Below are 27,320 nucleotides of genomic sequence, written 5' to 3'. Positions count from 1 at the left end.
TCACAGAGGAGACCCTAAAAACCATCCAGGAGAGCTTGGCCAAGGACTGTCCTCAGCTATCCCAGTACTTAAAAAAAATGGATCAATAATGCCATAGCCATTATGATCATGGATGGGAATTATATATACCCCAATGGGAAGAGTTCTCTCAGCAAGGCTTCTCTAGCTTTTACCTCTGTTTGATCTTTCAAATACTTGGTGACAAGTTAATTATGTTAAACCCCGTCCTTACTGGGGTCTGGAATTCATTTTCATGTAGATTAATGCATTTTCTGGGTTTGGTTTTTGCCTTCCTTGACTAGAATCCTTAGTATAGCATCAGTATCCAGGGGTTCAGAGAGAGCCTGATTTATCATCATGATCCCATATAACATTGTCATTCATGAATAAAACCCTTCATTAACAAGGAAGTGCAACAATTGGCAAGTTATCGTGATCATATCTTCAAAGCTGTCAGCATCCTGGAACATATCATCTTGGGGTAAGCACCCTGCAGTTTGGGCTAATGTACTTCAAGTGTGTCACTTTATGTTGCTGTGTCCCATATAGGTATAACACATGTCCAGGACTCAAGGGATAGATGTAGCGGTGGCCCCTTATCACTCTAACTCCTAGTGACCTAACTGGCCAATTTGCAATTCCCATCTACAACATAAATTCTTGCTAGGTAGAATCCCTGGCTTCCAAGGAGGACACTTGTACCAGGAGAGACAATGAGATTCCAACCAGATGTAAAATTATGACTGCCACCCGAATGAATCTTTTCATCCATCCATCCATCCGCCCATGTGGAATTGTGAGCAGTTACCACTCCGGAAGAATCAATGACAGGATGGACCAAATCTACGTGGAGCTCTTGCAGATCTGTGCACTGTAGCAGGTGATGTCCATGCATGTCCATTCTTACGCCCTCACTCTTGCTTCTTCAGTATACACAGGTCTAACTTCCAACTGCCGTCACCTGCATTTTACTACTGAGGGGTTTTTCATGCTGCCAGAGACTGCTCCACCACTTTGAGTCCATTTTGCCACGATTATGGCACACTGGGGTTGCTGGGAACTTGTTGACACCTGGGAAAGGCTCTGAATCGATGACAGCCCAATGACAATGGGAGTTGGTCGAAGTGGAACATTCCACTTCCTTGCTGCTCAGGAGGGGTAATTTGAAGTCAGGTGCCCTAGGTGGGCCCCCCTAGTTTCTCCAGTTGAATTAAGCTCAGCTGCTGACTCAGTGCTCTTGTTCTAGGGTGACTTCTCTGGTTTCATTTCTTTATTCCTCCACCAGTATTCTCTTTACCTGCAAAGTAAACTGCTAGCCTCCAGATGTTTGTCTCTAGTTCTTAAAGAATTCCATTTAGACCCTGCCCCTCCCTGGTGTCCAACTTGGATAAAGCCTTCTGTTTCTCTCAGGCTTTGTCATTGCTTATGCTAGCCTCTGCTGATGCCCACACTCTTTCTAGTTCCTGATGCACAGTCCAGCATATCCCCCAAAGGCTTCTCCTTTTCCAGTCAGAAGGCCCTTCCAGTTACACAGATTCTTGGGCCCGTCCACACCACTCTCAACCATAAGGGAAAGCATTCTAGCAAGCGGGGACTCATGGGGTCCCTGTGGGGTGGCTCAGGCCTGGTTATTTACACCCCATTCTCTGTCTGGTCTCTTTGAAAATTGCTACCTGTCAAGACTTGCTGCCTAAATATGGCATCAGGTGCCCCCTAATTTCATATCTTCAAACTGAATTTCTGTCCTCACCCTCCTGTTCACTCCAGAACTTGACTCTAAATGTTTCCAATAATTTTCCTTTTACTCTGATCTAAAGAGTGTTTATTTGCTAACCTCTGTAGAAAATGAGTATTTTCTCATTTATTCTCATAAAGCAAGTGTATTTCAAACTTAAGGCTTCTTAGTTTTAATCATTCAAAAAGACTAATTCAGTTCTTTACTCCCTGCAGCTCTGCTATGGCTTCTTTATTTAACAAGGGAAAAAGAGAGGTAAATAGAGTAAAACACACATGCATGCACATACAGTAGTTTGTATTTCTTTATATTACCCCTACTACGTGTGCAGTGAAAGTCGTCTTAGGAACACCATGAAAGACCACGGTCATGATGGCATGTGGTGTGGGTGAGAAATCATGCGAGATCGAATGTTTGATTACTTTTAGATTATCAAGAGTAGAGGGTTTTTTAAAGACTAGAACAAAGAAAATATTCAATAAACCTTTATCATATGACGTGTAAGGGACCTGTATCTATATATGCGTGGTGGGGAAGAGTGCCACTGAGCTACGGAGTGATGCATAAAAAAACTTCCATATAGTCACAGAAGCTTAATTGGATGCTAGTGGTTACTTGTATTTCCAGATGATTTTATGCCAAGATTTTTTTTAAACTATACTTTAGATAATTTTTACATATAATATTTATATCACAGGTAAGAATTACATATAAGGTATATTTAACATTATGCCTAATATATAGTATCTAATCGATATATTATCTGTTATATATTACAGAGTCATAATTTATTAAGGGAGAAAAACTATATGTTAATTCTTTAAAGTATTTTATATATTTGTAATTCTTGGGGATTCTTGAGATTTCTTTAAGAATATATTTGTATATACAGAAATATATGAATATATTTTGTGTAATAGAAACTCCTGTTTCTATGGTATGGTATATTTCCCCAGTATAATTATTTGATAAATGAGAACAACAGTTATTTTGTTGCCTGTATTTTCTTTGAGCAACATCTCAACTGGTTTATTGCACATGACAGTTAATAAACCTTCGTGCTAACTAACTGAAGTCTGATCTCCAAATATGCTAGTGTCCTCATTCCTGTCAATCTCCTGAATTTATTGCAGCAGCTGTCCAAAAGGATAGGTTAATGATTGTTGCTGAAATAAATCAGATTCTGTCACCACTAAATGCTTCAGGTAGTTTGGGTGAAGAGGAATGTAGGATGTCAGATTAGGATACAGGAAAAAAAAGGTTAAGAACCTATCGTACTGAATAAATCTCGCTTTCCAACATAGGAGAAGAAAACACAGACACATAAGACAGACCTGGGATATCAAAGGTGATTTCTGTATAAATATGCGTCCAAGTTGCAAGTAGAAAATGTGTGCCAATGCCTTATTTCAGACATTAATTTGGTAATAATCAGTAGCTTAACCATAAAACAATTTTCATATCAATGCTTTCTTCCATAATTCTAGATTTGAAAATTAATTTACAATTTTCTTGGAGCGCAAAATATAAAAAAAAAAATTTTAATGCCTGCTTATCTTTTTAAAGGAAATTGCTATGAAAAGGGAAATAGGCAATAGGAAAAAGAACTCTGCGTATGTACAGTTATAGACTAGTAAAAATCATAAATGAAAACAATCTAGACTCTTCCCAGGAATATGTAAGAGGATCTAGGAATTCTTAGTAGGTAACATCGATTGAGTGGTTCTCATGTGCCAGGCCTGTTGCTGAGCACAATGATTAGGTAATTTTTAGTTTGCTTAAAAGCGAAGAAGGAGGGCACCTGGGTGGCTCAGTTGGTTAAGCAACTGCCTTCGGCTCAGGTCATGATCCCGGAGTCCTGGGATCGAGTCCCACATTGGGCTCCCGGCTCAGCGGGGAGCCTGCTTCTCCCTCTGACCCTCTACCCTCTCATGCTGTTTCTCTGTCTCTCTCTCTTTCTCTCAAATAAATAAATAAATAAAATCTTTAAAAAAAAACGAAGAAGGGGCGCCTGGCTGGCTCAGTCAGTGGAACATGTGACTCTTGATTTCAGGGTGGTGAGTTTTGAGCCCCACACTGTGTGCGGAGCTTACATAACAGCAAAACAAATGAGTTTTTCTGTATTAATGGTATTTCTAATCCAAAACCTGGACTATAAATCACGGTTTATTATATCCCTGTAAAGAGGTGCCTGAAAACACAGATCCTCCTATGTGTTCTACTTGTTTATGCAATGAAAAGTAGAATCGCCCTCCCTGTGACAGAAGAAAATGTATAGTCCGTAGTCTTGTAGCCTCAGGAACCAGCAGGCTGTAGATACCTGCCAGAAGCCAGCCCGAATATATTCACAGAGCTTGTCTGCCAGACTGTACTTCCTGGTACATGGGCAGATGAGTCTGAGTCCCAGAAAGATCTATGTCTCCTGGATGTAATCTTCCATTGAAGATGGGGGTTTGTACCATAGAGGGTGTGTAAAGCTCTGTAGCGACTCCTTGTACATACCTCCTCTGGCAAATGCACGTCTCTTTGGAGTCCAGTGCTATAAAACTCCATGTGCAAACTTACAGTTCTAAAACCAGTCACAGGGATATAATGTACAGCATAGGGAATATAGTCAACAATATTGTAATAACTTTGGTGATGGTAACTAGACTTGTCATGGTGATTGTTTTGTAATGTATTTAAATGTCAAATCACCGTATCGTACACCTAAAACTAATATAATATTGTACATCAACTATACTTTAATAATAAGTGAATTCAATGTGTGCAGTGTTCCTGAAACTCTGAAGCTAGTGAATGGCAACTAATGCCATGTATACCGGCTGCTCTAAGGAATCTCCCTCACTTTAGAGAAAAGAATAGTTTTTTTCTGGTCCTTCATTATTTAACAAATATGAGTTAAGAACTTCTACGTATATTTTGTCAAGCACTGGTTCAGGAATTGGGGGTGGAACAATCAACAAAATAATGTCCTTTCCCTGATGGGGTTTATTTTTAAGAGGAAAAAAAAAAGGCTTGTAGGGAATGAGACTGAGGAAGTAGCAAAGGACGATCCATGGTAAAATTTGGATTTCATTTGAACTGTGATAGAAAACCGTTGAAAGTTTTTGAGCAGGGAGTGATCAAAGTTGGCATATGTTATGTTTTGTTTTTTTTTTAAGATTTTATTTATTTGAGAACGAGCATGAGTGGGGGGGGAGGGGAAGTGGACAAGCAGATTCCCCACTGAGTACAAAGCTGGACTCCTGAAGCAGGGCTTGATTCCAGGACCCTAGATCACAACCTGAGCCAAAGTGAGATGCTTAACCAACTGAGCCACCCAGGAACCCCAAAGTTGGCATATTTCTTAAAGGGATTCTTCTGGCTGTGTGAATACACACATGTCACTGTTCACATGGCCAAGTTAGTTCTCTTGGCCCTAAACAGCCCCTCAGTTGTTCCCAAGAATGCCTCTGTACTGCCATTAGATTACTGCATGCTGTGTGAACAAAACTTCAAAATTGTTACCCTCGCACAGCAGTCCTTAAGAACCCTGATATACAGCAATGTTGAAGGCACGGATATTTGGTTGAGGACTTTGCGCTCAAAAGACAGGCATAGTTTAGTTCAGAGCCAATTTGCAATTCTGACCAGACAGATTACCTATTTTGTGATACTGCAGAAGATTTCAAGCAGAAATTTTGGAGAGAAAGTGTCCCTGAAACAGTCATGATAAATCTGAATCCAAAGATAAGGAATTTCTGGTTTTAATTTGTTTTTGCATAACTTAAAGGACTTCTTTACTTCCTGTTTTATATGCCGCTATTTTCTTTTCTCAGAACAATGACTGATACACTGTAGATGTTCAATAAATATTGCAAATTAAGTCGATGTATCATTCCACAATTATATACTGAATGCTCGGTGTATGCAAGGCTCTATGCTGTGTTTTAGAGGCGATGTATATTGAAAGCGTCCTGTCTTCAGAGAAGTTTGCAATCTAATTTGGTTTAAGAGCTTTACAGGACTATTAACATGATTGAAGTAAGAATTGGTGTTTATTGGGTGTCGGCTCTGTGCCAGGCCCTGTGCTGTGTCGTTCGTATGTTTTCTCTCTCTTGTTAATCCTTGTTACAGACATACAAATGATAATAATGTTATTATCTCCACTGTACGGAAAAAGGAAACTGGATTTTAACTTTATGATGTGACTAAGATTTCAAGACTGAGAAATGAAATCAGACCGTCTGACTTGCTTTATTAACCATAAGGTAATAGTTGTCTCCAAGGCATTAGTGGTGTTAAGCCCTGTGATTTTCCCTTAGAAAAGGGAAAGACCTCTTACTGTTGTGTCCTTGGGGGAAAGTTCCTGAAGGAGGTGGGCTGATGAGGCAATATAGAAAAGCGTGAGCAAGCCATTCCTGAGGCACGCTAGCAGTGCCAACATGGAACCAGTCAAAAAATGCAAAGCACTTGGCAGAGAATGTTAAAAGGCAATTACAGCTTTAAAATTCCAGTTAAGTTTTTGGTATATGATATTGTCCTTTCACATATATATTTAGGCTTTCATTCTTTAATTTTGATTTTTTAAAAAAAATTTTATTTATTTTATTTTAAGCCCCAACATGGGGCTGGACTCCTGACCCTGAGATCAAAAGTTGCATGCCCTTCTGAGCCGGCCAGGCACCCCTAATTTTGATTTCTAAAATCAGGAGTAGTTTCTGAGTTTTAAAATTTACCTGTATAAGTTACTTTAGCTGATATAATTTTATGGATTCATCTTACCATTTCAACTTTTGCAAAAGGACATTGAATGCCAGGAAACCAGAGAATTTTCAAGTTTATGCTAACCCAGCAGGAGGTATATGTATGCGGGGAGGGGTCATGGAGGAAGGGAAGGAAGAAGGAAATGAAGCAGCAGGAAATGGAGAATGAGCAAGAATTAAATTCTCACACTTCAGTGTTGGAAAACAGTTCTTCATGGAAAGAGTGTGCAGTATCTGCTTAAAGTGAAGCCATTTCTGTCTCTATCATAACATTATAGTATATGGACATATATATCGACACATTTCTTTTAATCATATTTGGGGCGCCTGAGTAGCGCAGTCAGTTAAGCATCTGACTCTTGGTTTCAGCTCAGGTTGTGATCTCAGGGTCACGTGATCCCTGGGATGGAGCCCTTTGTCAGGCTCTGTGCTCAGCAGGGAGTCTGCTTGAGCGTCTCTCTCCCTCTCCTTCTGCCCCTCCCCACCTCTCTCTCTCTCTCTCTCTCTCTCAAAACCTTTAAAAAATTACATACATATATACTTTTATTTCTATACCTGTGTCCCAAGACACATTGTATGCCATCAGAGAGGGTTAGTTCCCTGCTACCTCTCTTTTTTTTTTTTCCTCCACTCTCTCCAGTCCTTTCACTGTCTTCCATCTCCCATAGAGCAAGAAGAATAAACCCAATATATTGCATGCGGTGAACGTTTTAAATGACAAGATAAATGCCAAGGGAGCATACCAGTACCAGCAGGGTATTTCCAGATCTTAGGGTTTAAATAGTTTAACCTTTAGATGCAAGTAATTCCTTATTTCTGATTGACATGTGTTCTTTTGTTTGTTTCTAACAGTTTTTTAGTAAGCACTTTATATATGTTCCTAAAAATATATGATATTATCTTAGTGCATGTACCCTCCTTTAATGCAAATTCCTTTTTCAAGTTGGAGCTAGACTTACAGAGAAGAACGCTCTGAGAAGAGAAGGCATATACCGATAGCTGTTCATAACTGAATTTTGTCCTTATCCCTTTGAGTTTTGAAATCTTTGTCTGTTGACATTGACCTTAAATTGTTACTTCCTAAAAATCACTGTATCCGTTACAAATTATATTTTACTGCTATGATAGATGCCACACTACAAAGATGAAACACAGCAAGATTTATTCTTTCACATAAAAGAACCCCAGAGGGTAAGCAGCTGACAATTAGCTTAGTAGCTCTGTGCAATCAACTAAGACCAACGCTGCTTCTTTCTGCTCTGTCATCCATAGTGAGTCCTTTCCTGTGGGTTTACAAGGTGGCTGCTTCATCTTCATCTCAAAGTAGTTCCCAGAAAAGAGAGAAGAGGAAGGGGAGAAAAGCAAAAGAAAAGGCCCATTACAGAATGCCTGTTCCACATCTGATTGAGGGACTTTCTTAACAGAACTACTCAGTGCTTTTACATCTATCTCAATGGCCAGAATTAAATATGTGGTCATACCAACCTGCAAGGGGAACTTGAAAAATGTCCTATTTTAATGGGCATATTGTCATCTTGAAAAAAAAAAAAAAAATAGGAATCTTTAAGAAAAAATAGGGGGTGGGCACCTGGGTGGCTCAGTTCAGCATCTGCCTTCGGCTCAGGTCATGATCCCAGGGTCCTGGGATTGAGCCCCACATCAGGCTCCCTGCTCAGCGGGGAGCCTGCTTCTCCCCTTGCCTCTGCCCTGACTCGTGCATGTGTGTGTGTGCTCTGTCAGATAAATAAAATCTTAGAAAAAAAAAAAAAAAGTTTGAAATTGATTGACTTTAAGGGATATTATCCTAAATTGGGTGGACCTGAGATTTGCAAGCCGTTGATGATCTCCTCAAGACCTACACCCAGGACCCCTAATTGCTTCTAGACCTAGAACCAAACTCAGTTTCCAGCAGACCCCAAATGATGAGATATAAAGTATAACCCATGAAGCTCTGTATTACACGATAAAAGAATGGTACACTTTTTCCAATTTATAATGACAGAAATCTGGAAAATATGTGTACTAATGGATCCTAAGGATATGAGATCATGGTGGAAGGAACATAAAGTTGGATCAGGTTGAATCTTCTGATATGGACTCACTAAGCAGAGATTCTGGAGTCAGTGCTTTAGCTTGAGGAATTAGAAGTGGTTCCAACAGTTTGCTAGTTTTAGGGCTGAAATTCTAAGGTAACCTATGCCAGAACTGCTTTATCTTACTTGAGAGGAAAATATCCAAAGGCTTAGGGAGATGGTAGTGAATTTATCAGGTAAGAACTGCTCATGTGTCCTGGATGGGCCAGAGGACATACTTGTCACTAAAACTGAGTAAAAGATTTGTGAGTAGGGTCTCAAAATCCCTGAAAAGGCCTGTGGTTGTTCTTGTCTATAAAGCCTAAATTACAGTGGGAACTGCTCCCATCTAACTGGATTCCCTAACAGCAACGGGGATGTCAGAATTGCGTAAGCGTGATAGTGACATTTAATCAGCAAAAATAAGGTGGATATTTTAACTTAATAGACAGTGGAATCAAAGCAGTAAGAATATCTGACTCAGACAGTGGTATGGCAGTGGTGAGTGGAATATGGTGACCTTAAAAAGAAATAGAAGGAAAGGCTGCTAAATTCCTATTTGAACTGTATAAGCAAAGAGTTGTAGGTCAGGTGCACAGAAATTCATCTTGAATCAGTGAAACAGTGAGTCATGGCCCCTCAGTCAATTCCCAGACTTGAACCAGTTTAGAGATGTAGAACTCTACTTGAGGAAGGACCCTGTGATACTTCCGAAGATGTGTACTGTTAGTCTTTCTCCCAGCCAAAGGACCTATGGCCACTTACCAGAATGACAGCTCTGGAGAAAGAGAAATGATGATACTTTTGGGGATTGATGGACATTGTCTTTGAACTGAAATTAATTCCTGGAGATACAACATCACTGTGTCTGCCATTCACAATGGGGGCTTATGGAGGTCAGGTGCTCAGTGGAATGTTAGCTCTGATCCATCTCATAGTCAGTCCAGCTGCTTACAGAACATACACTGTGGTTATTTCCTCAGTTCCAGAATATATCATTGCAATAGACATACTCAGCAACTGGCAGAACTTCCATCTTGGTTCTCCAAACAATGGAGTGATACCTATTATGGTGGGAAAGACCAAGTGGAAGCTACTAGAACTGCCTTTACCTAAGGAAAAAACGTAAAGCTAAAGCAATGCTCCATTCCTGGGGACTGCAGGGATTGCCCTCATCAAGGAGTTGAAGGATGTGATATAGTAATTCCTACCATCCCCATTCAACTTTATTTTGACCAGTGCAGAAAACAGATCTCGGAGAATGACAGTAGGTAATCATAAGCTTAACCAGGTGGTAGACTCCAGTTGCAACTGCTGTTTCATATGTGTAACGTTTTATTGCTTGAGCAGATCAGCATATCCCCTAAAACTGGTATACAGCTATACCACCAGAAGTACTGCTTTCAGCCGGCAAGACAAGCAATACTCCAAACTTCACTGTCTTACTTCACAGGTATATCAGCTTTCCAGCTCTGAATCATAATTTACCTCATGGGTTACCTTGGTTGCCTTTCCCTTCCACAAGATAGTATGCTGGTTCATTCTATGGATATTCTGATTGGACCTGGTGAGCAGATTATACTGGATATATTAATATATAAATATCAATAATATTAAATAATATATCAAGTATAGTGTGTCAGACACTGAGAAATCCAACAAAAATCAGGACCCTGTCATCTTAGGTATATTTCTAGGGGTCCATTGGTGTGGGGCATATTAAAATATCCCTCTCAAGGTGAATGATAAGTAGCTGCATCTGGCCTTTCCTACAATAAATAAGTGCAAAACCTAATGGGCCTCCATGGGATATGGAAACATATTCTTAATGTGTTTATGCTACTTTGAACCATTTACCAAGTGACCAAAACTGTTCGTTTTGAGTGGGGCCCAGAACAAGAGAAGGTTCTGAAACAGGTCTGGACTGCCATGCAAACTGTTCTAACATTTGTAGCATATAATCCAGTAAATCTAATGATGCTGGAAGTTTAATGCCTTTGCTGGCATCACTAGGTTAATCATAGTATGACCCTTAGGTCTTTGGAACAGAGCCCAGTCATCCTCTAGAGATAACTATGCTCAATTTGAGAAAGCACTTTTGGTTTACTATGAGCCTTAGGAGAAAAGCTTATTCACAGTTCACCAGATTACCAGGCAGCCTGTGGTGCCCTGTGAAATGGTGATTTCAACAGATTTTACTAATCAAATGTATAACATTACCCATTTCTGGATACCAGTCAAGTTTTTTCCATAGCCACTCTTCTCAGAAGCCCAGTGAGCTTCTGAACAAAGTGATCGGGGTAGCAGGTATTGAGATTTTGCATGGAGGTAGCAACCATGAATTAGGTGTTGTCTGAGCCTTCACCATAAATTTGGGCATGCCAAGCAGTACAATGGAAGTGGTATATACAAGATGAGGTTTCAGTAGGCCCTGAAGGCATAAGTTGCATAAAGTGGCCCAAATGCCCTTTGGTCCTCACTCATGCTCCATTACCTTTACTTTTGCAATATTCTCATGGAAAGTTCTCTGTGGATAGTTCACTGAAGAAGAAAAGATGATTCTCTTATGGATGGTTCTGCATGATATCCAGCTATCCCCTAAGGTGGACAGCTGTAGGACTATATTCTAGACATCCCCAAAAGATAATTGTGAAGGGAAATCCTGATGGCAGAATTCTAAGCAGTACACCTGGTTGTTCCTTTTGCCTGGAAGGAGAAATGACCAGAGGCACAAGTCTATAGCAACTCATTGGCTGTGGTTAGTGATTTGGCTAGATGGTCAGGATTTAGAAGGAACATGACTAGGAAAACCAGTGACAAGATTTGGGGAAGAGGCATGTGCACAGGTTATTAGGAATGGGAAAAGAATATGAAAATGCTTGCATCCCCTATGACTGCTCATGAAATGGTGACCTCAGTAGAAGATTTTTAAAATCAAGTGGGTAAAAGTACCCATTTCTTTGACTATAAGTCAACCTCTTTCCCTAGCCACCTGTCATTGCCCACTGGGCTCATAAGCAGATTGACCATAGTGGTAGGCATGGAATTTTTACATAGTCTTAGCAACACAGACTTAGACTCATCAAGTCGGGTCTGACTACAGCTACTGCTGATTATCTGTTCCAGAAACAGAATAAAACTAGGCATCCTAGAATAAAACTGGATCCCCAAATTGACAGCCAGCTACTGGTGGTAGACTGATTACATTGGACAGCTTCTATCCTAGAAATAGCAGTACTTTATTCCTACTGGAATAGACAGTTACTCTGGATATGGATTTACCTTTCCTGCACTCAATACTTCTGCTAAAGCTACCACCCGTGGACTTATACAATGCCTCATCCACCTCCATGGTATTACACACAGCATTGCTTCTATTCAAGGAATTCATTGGATAGCAGATAAAATGTGGCAGTGGGCCCATGCCCATGAAAATCATTGATCTTACCGTGTTTGCATCATCCTGAAATGAATAGTAAAATAGCCTTCTGTTATGGTGCCAGACAGATGACAATACCTTATAGGACCTATACAGTGTCCTCCAGGGGTTGTATGTGCTCTAAATTAGCATCTGTTATATGGTGCAGTTTCTTCCACAGCTAGCATTCGTTTGGAAATGGGAGTGGTCCCATTCTGTATTACACTAACAAACACGTGATATCCTATCCCCATGACCTTAGGTTTTGTTGGTCTGGAATCCTTAGTTCTGAAGGAAAGAATGTGTCCACAAGGAGATGCAACAGTACCACCCCTGAACTGGAAGCTGAGACTGCCTCTGAATTAATATGCAAAGATGAGAGTTCTAATATTATTGTCTGGGCTGATTGATCCAGATTGCCAAGGGGAATTGGGTTGTTACTACAAATAGAAGTGAGGAAGAGTATGACTGTAATACAGAACATTCCCTAGGGTATCTCCTGGTACTATCATGTCCTATGATTGTAAAAGTACAATTCAGACAGGACAGCTAATGGCCCAGACCCTTGAAGAATGAAATTGGAATTTGTAGGGAAGAAAGTAGTTATAAATTCCTGCTACAACTTATGTGATCAGTTGCAGAAATGAGGATTGTAATAGTTATGTGTATTTTTCTTATTTTTATATACATATATATGTACACATACTAGATGTTTTTCTTCTATCTCTTATCCCCTTGTCCTCTGATGTAAGAGGTCTTTAGTTAATATTGTATCATAGTATTTAACTTAATACATATCAAAGAAATATGAGCATCACCTCAAGACTTTTCATTCTCTTCTAGGGAAAGGATAGCCTGTTTTAAGATACGCAAGATAGCTGTATCATGTTTTATGGAAGTATGACTTTGTTATTATCTTTATTTGAGAATTAAATTTGGTTTAAGATGTGTATGTCTGCCACGTTTACAAGGCACAGACTATGGCTGTCCGTTTTGTGTTTTAACTTGGTAGGCTATTGCCTTCAGTTACTGATTCAAACATTAATCTAGGTGTTGTGGTAATGGCATTTTGTAGGTGTAATGAAATTCCACAGTCAGTTGACTTTAAGTGAGATTATCCTAATTAATCTGGGTGAGCCTGGTTCAGTCTATTCAAAGACCTTAAGAGTAGAACAGAGTTTTTCTTGAAGAGAAATTCCACTGTAGACAGCAGGTTTAGCTTATGCTGGAGAGTTCCATCCTGCCCTTCCTAGAGCATGCCTTATGTTTTTGGGGACTTTTTTTGCCAGCCCCCACAAGCATATGAAGAATTTTTTTACAATTAATCTCATAAGACATAAGACATTTCCTACTAATCTGTATCTCTGTTCATACTCTGGCCAAAAAAGGGACAAAAATTACATTTCACATAATAGATGTTATAGTGGGAACCAAAACATACAAAGGAGCAGGGAGCAATTTGAGAAGTTTTATGGGGAATGAAGGGGGGGTGGATCTGGGTTAGAGTGGAGGGAAGTGGAAAAGATGAACCTGGTGAATGGTCTATAGGTTTTTATGACTTTTGTGCTGAGCCTGCAATCAACATTTATGATGCTTTATATTGTGTAGAAAATTATACATAGAAGGCCTGATCTTTTCACTATTTGCATGTACCTATCCATTTTTTTCCTACAAAATTCCCAAATTATCCACATTATTATTTAATTTAGCAGAGTAAGGATACTGATCAAAGTTAAAAAAAATTATCCTTGGCTTTACCCTTTTACTCATTTTCATAATCTCAGAAGTTTTAGTTTTCAACTGATCAGTTACAATGTATTTGAAGGGGCAACTGGTTGGCTCCTTTGGTTAAGCCTCTGTCTTTGGCTCAGGTTGTGATCCCAGGGTCCTGGGATCTAGCCCTGCATCAGGCTCCCTGCTCAGTGGGGAGTCTGCTTCTTCCTCTCTCTCTTTCTCTCTCTTGCCTCCCCCCCACCCCGCCCTGTGCTCCCTCTCAATAAATGGATAAAATCTTAAAAAAAAAAATTGCAGTTGAAGTCTCTGTAAACACCTAGGGATATAGTCTAGAGAATTTTGTTATTTAAAGAAAATATATTTAAGTTGGCCTGTAGGTCCTTTTAAATCTAAGTTTGTATTTTTTTATTCTGGGCATTCCAATAAACATTATAACCATTCATCCATTATTTTCTAAGCTTTTTACTCTTCATGTATTCCTTTTATCTTTACATTTGCTGGAGTAAAATTGCTGCTGAATTATCTGTTAATTTTTCTCAGCAATTGCATTTCCTTGGGTGGGGGGAAAGCAAACGCCATACTAGCTCAAGGCAACACGAGCAGAGATTGCCAGTGTTTTCAGAAGCTTCATTACATAACAAACAGAAAAAGAAAATTAGGCTTAAAGAAAATTAAAGCAGTAGCAAAACAAAGTCTTTGACAGGAATTTTCTGCTGAAAGTTAATGTGTTCTTCTGAAATGCAAAATGAGTTTGCCAGACTGGTGAAGCTCTTCTTTACAATTAAACATCAACAAAACAATTAGAATTTATTATTTGTGTTTTAAGTATATATCTTTAGGAAGATGACTGGGAAAGAGAATGAGGTAAGAAAGGCTGACAGGAAGGGGTAAAATCAGCAAGAAAGAGGAATGGAAACCTTAAATTCCTTCCACTTATTGGCTCCTCTAAGTGCTGGAGGGGAAAAAAAAAAAAGTTCTTGAAATAGTAATATTCAATCTGTGGCAACTCAATGCATAATTCAGTCTGTCTCACAATAGACTATCTGATTCACAGGAATCATTTTGAATGTTATCTTCTCAAACAGCAATTTTGCCTTTTGGAAAGCTAATTTCACATAGGCTAGGATGCTTTTGCAGTCTGTCAACAATAACAGCAGATAACAAAAGCAAGAAAGGGAGAGTGAAAGGTGGGGGAAGGGAGAGGGAAGATAAGGAAGGAAGGTAGTTAATTTACAGAGCCTACGTATTTAGGCCAAGTACTCTGACTTTAACCCATATTTTCTCTCCTTACATATGTTTCATCAACTTTGATATATTTTTGCGCCGTCTCTCATCCATGGCTTTTAAAAGATTCACGTAAAGCTTTTTGAAATTTACATTTAGAACCATAATAATGTTCATAGCTTCAGATTAATATCTCTCTTGGAAGATGAACCTAAAGAAATATTAGAGACTGAAAACTATATACCTATTAAGCTATTACTATAGACTTATTTTTAATAGAAAAAAATTGGAAGAGAAATGGACATAGAAATCAGGGAACAGTTAGTAAACTGTGGTACACTAATTCAGTGGTGTAGGATGCCCTTACTAAAATGATTATTGTAAACACTGTAGGAAAATGTTTATGGTAAGTTGAATGAAAGTCAGACAAACCTCTGCCTCGGTTGTAATTACTAAAGAAGCCATGTGCTTGTGGAAATGACTAAGCGGCCATGAGGAACTTAATACAGCTATTGTGTTTGAAAGTGGAATGGTGGGTAATATTTCTAAAAGTACATTGTATTAATAAATGAAAATGAAATGTTTTAACCCATTTTTTTTTTCAAAATTTTAATTTCTGAAAGGATAATCGGCACTTTTTTGGGACATTAGTTTTCCAGAGCTCTCTCCTCTAGGCTAGTACTTATCTTTTACTCTACTCACATCTTTTCATTTTTGGCTCACTTGTCTGTTGTTACTGTTCTGATGTTTGTATTTCTTCTCAAACCTGATTCGTGACTTACCTCGACTCTCGTTTTAAAACATATTTTTAGATCCAAAAAATACCTTTAGGGAGAGAAGAATAAGGACCGGAAGAAGGAGAAGGCTGCTTTGTGCTCTCAAAGGCACAAAATTAAAAATCGATAGACCCAGTCCTTTTCCAAAATAAAGTTTTGGTCAAGTAGGGTAAGATAGACCTAAATAATAATTATACACATATTTATAGTAGATAAGCACCATGAAAAACTAGGATACAGGAATACATACCCACATGCACATGCGCACACAGACATAGACACCAGAGAAATACAGTCTTGAGTTTGGGTTCAAAGGAACGCATCCACAAATATCTGATATATATATATATTTTTAAAGATTTTATTTATTTACTTGACAGAGAGACAGGGAACACAAGCAGGGGGAGTGGGAGAGGGAGAAGCAGCCTTCCTGCCAAGCAGGGAGCCCAATGCGGGGCTCAATCCCAGGACCCTGGGATCATGACCTGAGCCGAAGGCAGATGCTTAACCGACTGAGCCACCCAGGTGCCCCAAATATCTGATATTTAAGATCATTTATAAAAGATATATAGAAATTATCTAAGATGAAAAAAAAGGAAGTGATTGTTAAAGGCTAAAGGAAACTTCTTGTTTGGCAGAGATATAAAGAGAAAAAGGTGAAGAAACGAGGTCCTTAGTAGCTTAAGGAAGTATGAGAAACTCCAATACTGTGATTGCGGCTCAGGGCATAGGAGTAAGGGAGAGTGTAGTGTTCTTAGATGTGACATTTAAGCATGATTTTATATGCCATGCCATTAGGATTCTTCCTAAATTCTTTCTTTCCTAAAAGCAAGGAAAGTCACTGAAATATTTTATGCAAGAAAACAAGAGATAATACTCATATATTGAAAGGACTATTTGGATGTTTTGTGGAGAACCATCCGGAAGAAAGCTAGAGTGCATAACTAGAAAGCTATTGCAGGAGACAAAGCAAGAAATCATTGTGGCTTAGACCAGGTGCTTCCATGAAGCTAGGGAAGTTTTGTATTGAAGAAATATTTTTGAGATAGAATTCACTGGGTTTGGTGACTAATGAGAAAGCAAAGGAATGTGGACTAAGACTGAGAAATTTGACCATTTAAGGTTTTGGTTAATACAAATCTAGGAAGGAGACGGGACAAGGGGCAGAGAGAGATAATTTTTTAAAAAGCATTCATGAAGCAGGGAGTTATTATGTATATGCTAGGTACTTCTGCCTACTTCCTTCTAGAAGAATGTTCCCAAACTAATTTACAGAGTGCTATCAAGTTTGGTTTTACTTTCTACCCTGTGTTTGAAGAGACCAACTTTTCCAGAACAGTGGGGGTCTTCACTGCCTCCTGCCATAGGGACTCCTCACAAAAGTCTCCTCATGGGGTTGGATGGTCCTTCCGTGGAGGCAAAAAGGGAGCAGGATGCATCAGACTTCCGTTCCCTTTGCCGTTCTGTTCCAGTTAGGTTTCATGAGAATAGTATTCCAGAGTGCCAATTTCTGCTTGGAAGGCCCTGGGAAATCTTAAAATGGAATTAAAACCAAGAAAGCCCAGAGATTAAAGTTCCAGTTAACTTGGATTTTGATTCACACAGCACAGAAGAAAACCTCTCTAACTTCAGCTTTAGGATGGTATGGGACGACTGGGAGGCTTTCTCCACAGAACAGACTCTGCCAGTTTCCCGTCCATTCTCACCTGCTCCTCCTCCTCCTCATCTTTCAGTTCTTCCTCTGCCCTTTCCTTCAGGCTTCAAATAAGGGACAGGTTTCAGTGCCTGTTAAAGTCTAGCAAAACTGCCTTTCTAGCTTGTTCTGTCAAGAAGTCATGGCCTGTTATTTCTCTCGCTGCAACTCCTACTCAGAAGCATGACCCTAAAAATCAGTTCTCCTTAGAGAAAATGAATGCTATAACCATTCTAAAGAAAGAATAGTTTCCCCAATTAACACCACCTAGGTTTCTTCCTTTTAACATGTATTTATTGTCATTTAGAGTTGAGGGGAATTGTTGTTTTCTGCCACTGTGGAGTACAAAGACACAAAATAATTGAAGACATTCAGTGACCGCTTTTTGTTTTCGGGGGTCCATCACTTTATATGTTTATACGTATTTAAGATTTCCTTAGAAATAAAGAAGACTAGCAAATATTTACTCAGCTGGAGTTCTCCACAATCTTGGATACTGTATCAAATATTGCAAAGAATAAAATGTTTTCATTGTCTAGGTCCTGCGAGACTGCCCTGGAGTTACCTGGTGATGTGGTGGGTAGAAACTAGACCGGGGGCCACTGAGAGTTAATGAGAGATGGGGAGAGAGGAACAGGGATTGTAGTCCACACCTACCACAGGTGGCTAGGAAGAAGAGGAAAGAGAACAGTTGTTGAATGGTGAAAATCTCAATTTTTAATTTTAAGATGGAAGTCACTGAATAATATATAAAGATATAAATAAAAATCAAAGGGATAGATAATAGAATATAAGCAGAAGATAAAAGAACAGAAAAACTGGGAATAAAAGGGTCAGGGGAGAAGCTGGGATTTAGAGCAAAACTGAGAGATTGCCTTCATAGGAGGGATGCAATCTGCACTAAAGCATGTATGAAATTACAGATGGCAGGTCTGCTGAGGTAGGTTTGGATTGTGTGTGCCAGGAATTGGATTTTTTTTTTGTCTTTGTTTTTTTAGTGAAATATGCAATGTCAAATGCTTAGAATGGATAAAATTTTAAAACGTTGCAGATAGTATTCAAGAGCTGATTAGAAAATATATTAGAATACCACAGTGAACTGAATGTGTATGCCCCCCCCCCCCCCATTCATCAGCTGAAACTTGATGCCCAATGTGATCGTTTTAGGAGGTAGGGCCCATGGGAGGTGATTAGGTCCTGAAAGCAGGGCCCTCCTGAATGGAATTAGTGCCTTTATAGAAGAGATTCCAGAGAGCTTTCTTGCCCCTTCTGCTGGGTGAGGTTATGGTGAAAAGATGACCACCCATGAGGAAATTGGCTCTCACCAACACTGAACCTGAGGGTGCCATGATCTTCGACTTCCCAGCCTCCAGAACTGTGAGAAATAGCGTTTGTTGTTTATAAGTCATCTAGTTTATGGCATTTTTGTTATAGCAGACCAAACAGACTGATGCTAAGGGATTACTGAAAGCCAAGCTGAAACTGGTGACCATCAATTTTCAGGTTTAACAGGCTGTCTGCCCATTTGTAGGAGACTCTAGAGCAGTCCACAGCTACCCCATGCAGTGTAGAAAAGAGAAAAATATATTAACTCTTAATGTTAGTGTAGGAGTGAGTTGGAGTTGTGCCAACAAGTAAATACACATTTCACTTTAATACATCTTCCTACAATCTAACATACTATATTACACAGTATTACCACTATTACATTTTATTATATGACCTTATAAGGCAAAATCTTCTGATCAACCATGTTTGGGACTTAGCACTAATAGCATTCTTTTTGCAACTTTTCATGACTAAGTGTCTACCTCTGTGGTTTCTCAGCATATGCTTTGCATACTTTTATTATAGGACTTAACATTATGATTTTTTGTGGTTTGCTTCACTTCCTATTAGATAGTACATTTCATAAAGTCAGGAACCTCTTCTTCCAATTTTATATTCTTAGTACAGAGCACTGGGCCTAAGTTTTCAAGAAATGCTTGTTCAACAGAAATGAGTGAATCTGTTCTCTACAATTGAAATACCTAAATCAAAAATTCTTAAACAATTATATCCTTGCTTCTATATTTAAAACTTATTTATTGCTAAATTTTGGCTTAAAATAGCTTAATGTAGGGTTTTCATTATGAAATTGCAATGCACATGGACATATACTCTGGTAAATGAAAAATTCTCTTCTATTTTTATTCCTGAAATGAAGTATAAACTATTATAATGTAGCGATTGCTACCATATGATCAGCGTCATCCGCAATGTAAAACTATTATAATGAATCTAAAGTAGTGTTTGCAAACATATATAAATTTACTTTAACCTGGTTATGAAAATGTAAAATACTTTGTCCTAATTCTGACAAGAAGTATATATTTCTATTTTGAGGGGAGATTGTATGCATTTCCAGCAAAGCAAGTAAGATGCTTGGCTCTGTCTGCTGAATGTAACTACATGCAAATGTTGACTGATTCACATTCTCTAAAATTAGTATAGAAGCTCTCTGTATTTTTTCATACTTTATGGTCTTTTTTTTAAGTACATGGATGGCAGTGATGACTGGGGGATATTGACAAACAGATTCATTTGTTGGAAGGCAAAAGAGATAATGTAGTGAAACAGTCCTCACATTCAGGTGAATTTTAATAAATACATATTTACCTCTGGCACTGGGCCCCAATATGCTTTTACTCTTCCTGCTTCTGTTTTTAGAGCTTTCTATCTAAAAAATAGTGCTTTAAAGGCAGCACATTTATTTTGTATTTTAGGGAGAATAATCCTTATATATTCTACCTGTTTGGGGGGTTTTCTGAAATAGAAAATTTTTGACTGTTGGTGATCTATAAGGATCATTTCTCAGTAAAATAATTTTAGGCAGTCAAGAAAATAGAAGTCTGCCTCCCTTCCCTCAAGCCGACTTCAGAGCTTTAACATTAACAGAAGGAAGTAAACTGCAGCTGCAACCCTCAGGCTAACTGTCACTGTTTTTTAATGTCATGATCTGGAAGTTCAGTAGGGTCATCTGAGACTGGTTCTTTGGGCTAATCCTAAGAAATGGCTTAGGATTGATGCTGTGGCTGATATGATCCATCCTCTCTGCCAGAGGCTTTGGGAGCTGCTTAAAGAAGTTAGATGAGCATATTTTTCAGAATGTTGATTACAAGTAATTTCAGTAATTAGAGAATGGAGAGGTATTTGTGGTAGTCTCTGGGCCCTTTAATCATCTGCTCTGAGTATAAACACATGTGTATCCAAAGAATAGGATTATACACTTAAGGGTTTAAAAAAATATTATGGTCTGCAATATTTTCATTTCTTGCCCATTTTCCTAATGAGATTCATTTGTACTACTGCATCTTTTGCATTCTTATTTTTGTCCTCAATCCATATAACCTTACTATTACCTATCATATTACAAGATAAGTTGAGGAAAAATCCATTTCAATTTCTATTCAGGTAAGGCAAGTTTTTAAAATAAATTTTAGAATATCTGAGAGTATATCAAACTCTTGAGTATATTAATCAGTTGTCAGGAAGCTTTATAAATCCAGTTTTTCGCTTGAAACTACAGAAGATGTTAGTTGATTTTAGTTCCAAAGTGGGAGGGTAAGCAGACCGCGCTAGGTTGCCGCCGCCATCGTGCCAGCCCCTCGGGTCTCAGCGAGGCTGATGACACCCCAGAATGAGAGACAAGCCAACTCAGGAGCAGACTGGATCCAGCTTCATTCAACATTACTACCAGTTATTTGATAAAGACAGAACCCGACTAGGCACTATTTATGTTGATGCATCATGTCTTACATGGAAAGGACTGCAGTTCCAGGGGAAAACTGCTATTGTGGAGAAGTTGTCTAGTCTTCCATTCCAGAAAATCCAGCACAGCATCACAGGGTAGGACCGTCAGCCCTTGCCAGATAGCTGCATCATCAGCAAGGTTGTGGGCTAGCTGAAGGCTGATGAAGACCCTCTCGTGGGGTTCCACCAGATGTTCCTATTAAAGACCATCAACAATGCTTGGGTTTGCACCAATGACATGTTCCGGCTTGTCCTGCACAACTTCAGCTGGCCTCCTCCCAGCCAGGCACTCACGCTCTTCCTCCTCTCTCCTCTTCCAGATACTATTCACACTCCTCCAGATGCTCCAAATATCCTACACAAATGAGTGGGGCCGCGGTGGGGGCAGGAGGTATTGTGCATGATGCCTGGACTAGTTGCATCTGACAGGAGAAGTTTAGGTCCCACCAGCACAAGCCTTGGAAAGACTTAAGTAATGCAAAAGGTTTTCTTTGTTTTGTTTTGTTTTTGTTTGTTTTTAAAATCTACTTACATGTTTCTTTAGCAATCCAAAGAAGTGAAGGAGAAAGCTGCCTCATGGCCCGGATAGTGATTTGTTTAGATGTTTCAATGCCTCACGAAACAATAAAACGATGAAGATTTTCTTCAAGGTTTAAAAAAATAAAATTTTTTTAAAGTAGAGTAAGAACAGTGATATTTAACACAAGTTTAAAGATAAGATGATATGTACATTTAGTCAAAAGACTCCCCACTACCTAATTGGCAATAGGAAAGGAGATGGGGGTGGGGTGGGGAGTAGCATTTGAGCTTGTTTTTGTTACTGTTTTCTTTTGTGATTTTGCTCTGATTTTAACCTACTTTGGGAAAGAAAATCCTTTGGAAAGGAAAGAAATAAATGTTCCATAAATATTTTCTAAAACTAAAAGATTTCTCCTCAAAGATTTAGATCCTAAGACTTTTACTGTGAACCGTATTTTAACAAACCAGAAGAATAATCTTATGGAAGAATGTTTTTTCCAATATCTTTATTTAAAGCCGGGTGCTTGTTGAAATAGTAGCTGCTCCTATTGAGTATAGTTTACTAAGAAACAAAAGCATACTTTAAAATTATTATGAAATGTAACTCTTCTAAAAGATTGAGAGTAAGGAAAATAAGTATCATTTGAAGAACTCACCATATATTAAAACTCACGCTGTGGGGTGCCTGGGTGGCTCAGTCGTTAAGCGTCTGCCTTCGGCTCAGGTCATTGTCCCAGGGTCCTGGAATCGAGCCCCACATCGGGCTCTCTGCACAGCGGGAAGCCTGCTTCTCCCTCTCCCACTCCCCTGCTTGTGTTCCCTCTCTCGCTGTCTCTCTCTGTCAAATAAATAAAATCTTTAAAAAAACAAAAAACAAAACTCACGTTGTGAATTTTACAAAAAATTATCTGTAATTCTTACTAGAATCCTTCAAATACTATATTTTCTGGAAGATTAAGCAGAAAAAAATACTAAATTATTTGCCCATTATCATATAGCTAAAGGATGTGAAGGACCTGAGATTTCAACCTCCCAGTGTTGAATTTGAGTCAATTCCACCATAAATACATTTTTTTTTCTTGGCCCAAATGGCAACTTTTCTGATTGGAAAATGTAATTTAAGAATTATTCAGTCAATTCGTTACATAATTTTTGTAGAAAACATATAGAAATACTGTAAGATAATGTCACCTGTAGTCATAAAATCCCTGTTTCAGTGTATTTCCTTGTAATCTGTGTTCTATGTGGTTGTGTGCCTGTCTGAATGTGTCTCTGTGCATATGTGAATGTGTAACATCTCTAAGTTGAAAATGTATTTTTCTTGTGGTATCATTGAATTGTGTTCAGAATTTAAGAGAAATTTTCAATTATAGATATCTATTCTGAATTCTTCTATAAAGAAAGCTGTTCTTAAATTTGAACTTTTGTCATTTGTGTTTGGTTGAAAGTGAAGGACAATAGTACATCTGTTATTCAGTTCTCCACTTGCAGTTATTTTGCTGCTTGTTCTTCAGTAAACTGGTTATTTTTCATTCCTTTATCTGTTTTACCTGTTATATAATAAATCATTTTCATAAAGGGAGCATTTCCTGAACTTTACTAATAATTTTTTAAATAATGATACAGTCTCCTTTTCTGAGCACGGTTGCCCATTGGCTTTATCAGAATAATAGCTTATATAATAGCTGTTGAAGTTAATATCTCATTTTCCTTCACATGCTAAAACTAAGTATAGATCTATTGCAAAAAAAATTATCTCTGCTTAGAACATTAATATGAAGAATCAGTATTCTGTATTCTGCTTTAAAGTAAAATTTGAACATTGCTTGTGAACTTTTCCTATGTGTTCTATGAATTTAAAAATTCTGCTTGTAAATACCAAGCATAAATATACAAGATCCAAGTAAATTATACATGACAACTAAACTCTCTGTAATCTCCATATAGTAAAACTGGAAAGGTCAGAATATTATTTAATGTTTTACAGTTTACATAAAAATAAATGGAGTCTTGGCTTCCCATTTGGCCTCGACGGGTAATACGGTGATAATAAAAGCTTCTAGACTCCTTCTCTTTAAGTCACACTGTACTCTGACATCACCTTCAGTTTCTAATTTACCTTTCAGCTTGCTACCACTTTCAGAACTACTGGTACATAAGGTTCTTATTCATTCTCTGCCTCTATTATTACCAAAACTGATATGCATCTCTATTCACTCACCAAAGCGAATCTCTTACATATAATAGCAATGCAGTTAATGAAATAATTGGTTTAAAATGTACTCTAATGGTGTACATTGTAAAGACTTTTGCAGGCAATAAAGCTTTTGGAATATCACTTTGGATGTCCTTTTCGAAGTGCACTGTTATTTAGAATGAATTGCACGACAAATTCAATACATTTGGTATTTTTCCATGACATTAGTACTATACATACCTTTTCCCTCCTATTTTTTGGTATTGAAAAATCTTCCTCCTCCTCCTCAAGTAGAGCGGCAATGTGACGCGGGGAAAGGAGTGTTGAATCAGGACAGAGCTGCCTGCTAAGAGGCAGCCATGTCTTAGAGCCTCGGTCTCTCACTTCTGAGCAGTTTCTAACATCCATTAAATGCTCTCTAGACTATCAAATACATTTCTGTAAACTTGTTCCATGCAGCATGTTTTGTTTAATCTCACTATATGTAGTATTCTATTTCTCTCCCTATTTGTTCAATAAGTAGGAGGGAAGGTAATTTGTATTATATCTATATATCAAGTTGGCAGCTTGAAAGATTTTGCAATTAGGAAAACTTTGGCATACAATTCTAAGAACTACTAGTGGAGAAAGAAAACAGTTTGGAGTCAAGTCTTAATTCTACTAGTTAGTGGTCGTCTGTCCTCTGGCAGGGCACTTAACCTTCTGAATTTGAGTTTATTCAGTGTGTAAGACATTTTTATAATACGTAATTTATCTGCATAAAATTTGCATAGTTGAAATGTGTCAAGTTTCTGGGATGTTAACCAGGCGCAATCTACATACAAGAATTATTACTTATCCTTCCTCTCAATTTTCAGGTAATGGAAAATAAGCCAGTGTCACAATTGTCTTCTTAAAAATGCAGGTGTATGTGTCTTTATGCAGCTAGAGAGATGCTAGAAACATAGTGGATGCTTAAAAATACTTTGTACTTATTGGTTACAAGACTGGTAAGTAATTGATACATACCTGGACAAGGGCTACACGCTGGAGTTGATGCGGTCCAGCAAGGAAGGAAGGAGTATTTTATGACACATTGTTCAGAATTGTTGGCATATGGGGATGATAGAACCTACACCAACTTTTATTCTATTTCATTATTGTTTTCAAATTTTCTACAGAGGTCATAACCCCTCCCTCTCCCCTTACTGCATTCCCTTTTTGATACGCTGTTGATGGAACTGGTTATTTTTGGCTATTGTCTAAACAGAATTGGTCACTTCCCACATCTCCCCAGTTAATGCTTATTTCTGATTGTTGATGCGAATGCTGCCCTGGGGTCAAATATTGTTAATATCATTTGTGGATATGAAGAAACTAGGCATTATTGTAGGGATCCTGAGAAATCCAGTTGATTCCTATTCATCCTCCAAAATCTTTTCTAAGATGCTATATTTCTGATTAGATTGAATGTGGAATTTAACTACATTTATAACGGTAAGTAAGAATCACAGGATTAAAAGAGTCTTATCAAAGGATCCTTGATTTTTTTTTTCAAACACAAAGAATAATCCTTATCATGTTTTAACTTTTACCAACATCCAGACTATTAAATCTACTTAAAGGGGGATCTTTAGGCAGAAGATAAAAATGACTTTGATATGCTAGCACAGACCTTTCTTTCAGCCACTTCAAAGTTGCTGTCTTCCATTTCTACTCCAGAATAACCTTGACTCTCTTTGTCTACTTCTGCACCTCCCATTCACTGTTCAACCCACTGCAGTCTGGCTTCTGTTCTCAGCGCTCAGCTAAAAGTGCTTTTATTATGACAGTCACCAAGGAGTTCCTAATTCCCATATCTAATGAACATGACTTCATTTGATATTGTTGAAATGCTATTTCATTTATGTTTCCTCATTCTTACTTTTACTCTTTATGAATGTATTTATCTCTTTCCCACGTTCTATATATTTGTGTTTTACAGAATTTCCTAGACCCACTGCTCTTCTCACTTCACAAACTTGCTTATTTTTCACAAACTTGCTTATTCTTGTGGCATCGATGACCTTGTCTATGTTGATTCCCAAACCTGTTATTCTCAGATCAGACCTTGAAGTTAAGGGTTGTGTATATAATCACGTTTGCTTTTCCTCACCTCTCCATCTAGATATCCTATAGGTATATCAAATTGAACAAACTGCAAAACTGAATCAGTTGTGTCTATGCATAAACATATTTTGTTTGTACTGTTATCCATCTATTTTCCAACCCTAAGAAACTATTGATATTTTTAATTATCTTTCAGTTATTTTTAATGAATAGTCTATTTCTAAGTTCCTTAATTTTCATTTCTATTTCAGCTGCTCAGGGCCAAGCCTTTTCTCTCTATAATTAGATATATACTATTATAGAAATATCATTCTGGTTATGGTCATATCCTACTATACCCATTCTCCAGAGAGGCAACATCAATTACTATAATGCAAATACGATCATGTCATTTCATGTTAATAGGCTGTCTAAAAATATAAAGTCACAATATCATATTTCTATTGTTCCATTTTGCCTATTGTGGAAAATATTCTTTTCTTCTTGTACAGTCTCCACTCCACTGACAAGTAAAAAAAAAAAAAAACACAAAGAGAAAAACCTGGTACTTACTGAGTCCAAGGAGTCAGTGTCTTCATTTGGTCCAATTGGTAAAACTTGAAGATATGATCTTCCAGTAATCAGAATCCATTCTCTGCTTCCATTGCTGCTTTTACCACCACACAGTATTATTATTGCAAATAGGCAATTTCTATATGGTGTTCTCCCTTATGTGTTGATGTGACAATGGATATTGCTGCTAGAGTTTCAGCAGTTCTTGGATGAAAAAAATTTCTCCTGTGTTACTCTAAACCATAATATTTGATACTACCATAATTTTTGGTTCCCAATGAACTACCCTTTGAGTACACGTATACACATACACACACTTTTCCCAAGTGCATGACCACAGCATTAAGGTGGCTTATTTGAGAATAATTCTGGCTCAAGACTTGTTTTTGCAAAAAAGATATTTTCCATGGCAATCAATGCCCAGGTATTAATGCATTCCATTATGATTTCTTAACTCAACAGAACCTTGTTATACTAACCTGCCAGTGTCTTCTCTCTAGGCTCAAAAATCAGTGTTAGATATTCCAACAACACTGACCGTCTCAAAGTAAGAATTGAGAAACTTGATTCATTTTTTTCTCAAAAAGTAAGATCATTATTGCTATCTTTGTTCCAAATAATTTGCTCTTCCTGTTTAATATTGTATATTGTCCACTCAATAAATACCATGCAAAATCAAATATAATTCACAATGGTTGCATATATTCTCTATGTAACTATGCCATCCTTATTAACAAATTTCCTCATATAGATTTTTACTGCAACATGTTTT

At 38.0% G+C, this 27,320-nt stretch overlaps 1 long non-coding RNA gene and 1 pseudogene across 2 annotated transcripts; one reads left to right on the top strand and one right to left on the bottom strand.

Annotated features, from left to right (window-relative positions):
- Positions 1-7,638: 7,638 nt before the first annotated feature.
- Positions 7,639-26,645, bottom strand: LOC144381466 (uncharacterized). Of its 2 annotated transcripts, none has more exons than XR_013446709.1 (3): positions 26,549-26,645; positions 22,368-22,549; positions 7,639-7,800 (listed from the first exon to the last, which is right to left on the bottom strand). It is a non-coding gene; the product is annotated as an uncharacterized LOC144381466 (long non-coding RNA). The 2 variants fall into 2 exon arrangements; XR_013446708.1 differs by having other exon boundaries at positions 7,639-7,794.
- Positions 21,080-21,559, top strand: LOC144381445 (nuclear transport factor 2 pseudogene; annotated as a pseudogene).
- Positions 26,646-27,320: the final 675 nt, after the last annotated feature.

This window comes from Halichoerus grypus, chromosome 4, assembly GCF_964656455.1.
Source record: "Halichoerus grypus chromosome 4, mHalGry1.hap1.1, whole genome shotgun sequence".
Classification (NCBI taxonomy): domain Eukaryota; kingdom Metazoa; phylum Chordata; class Mammalia; order Carnivora; family Phocidae; genus Halichoerus; species Halichoerus grypus.
This window is presented reverse-complemented; position numbering and strand designations above follow the sequence as displayed.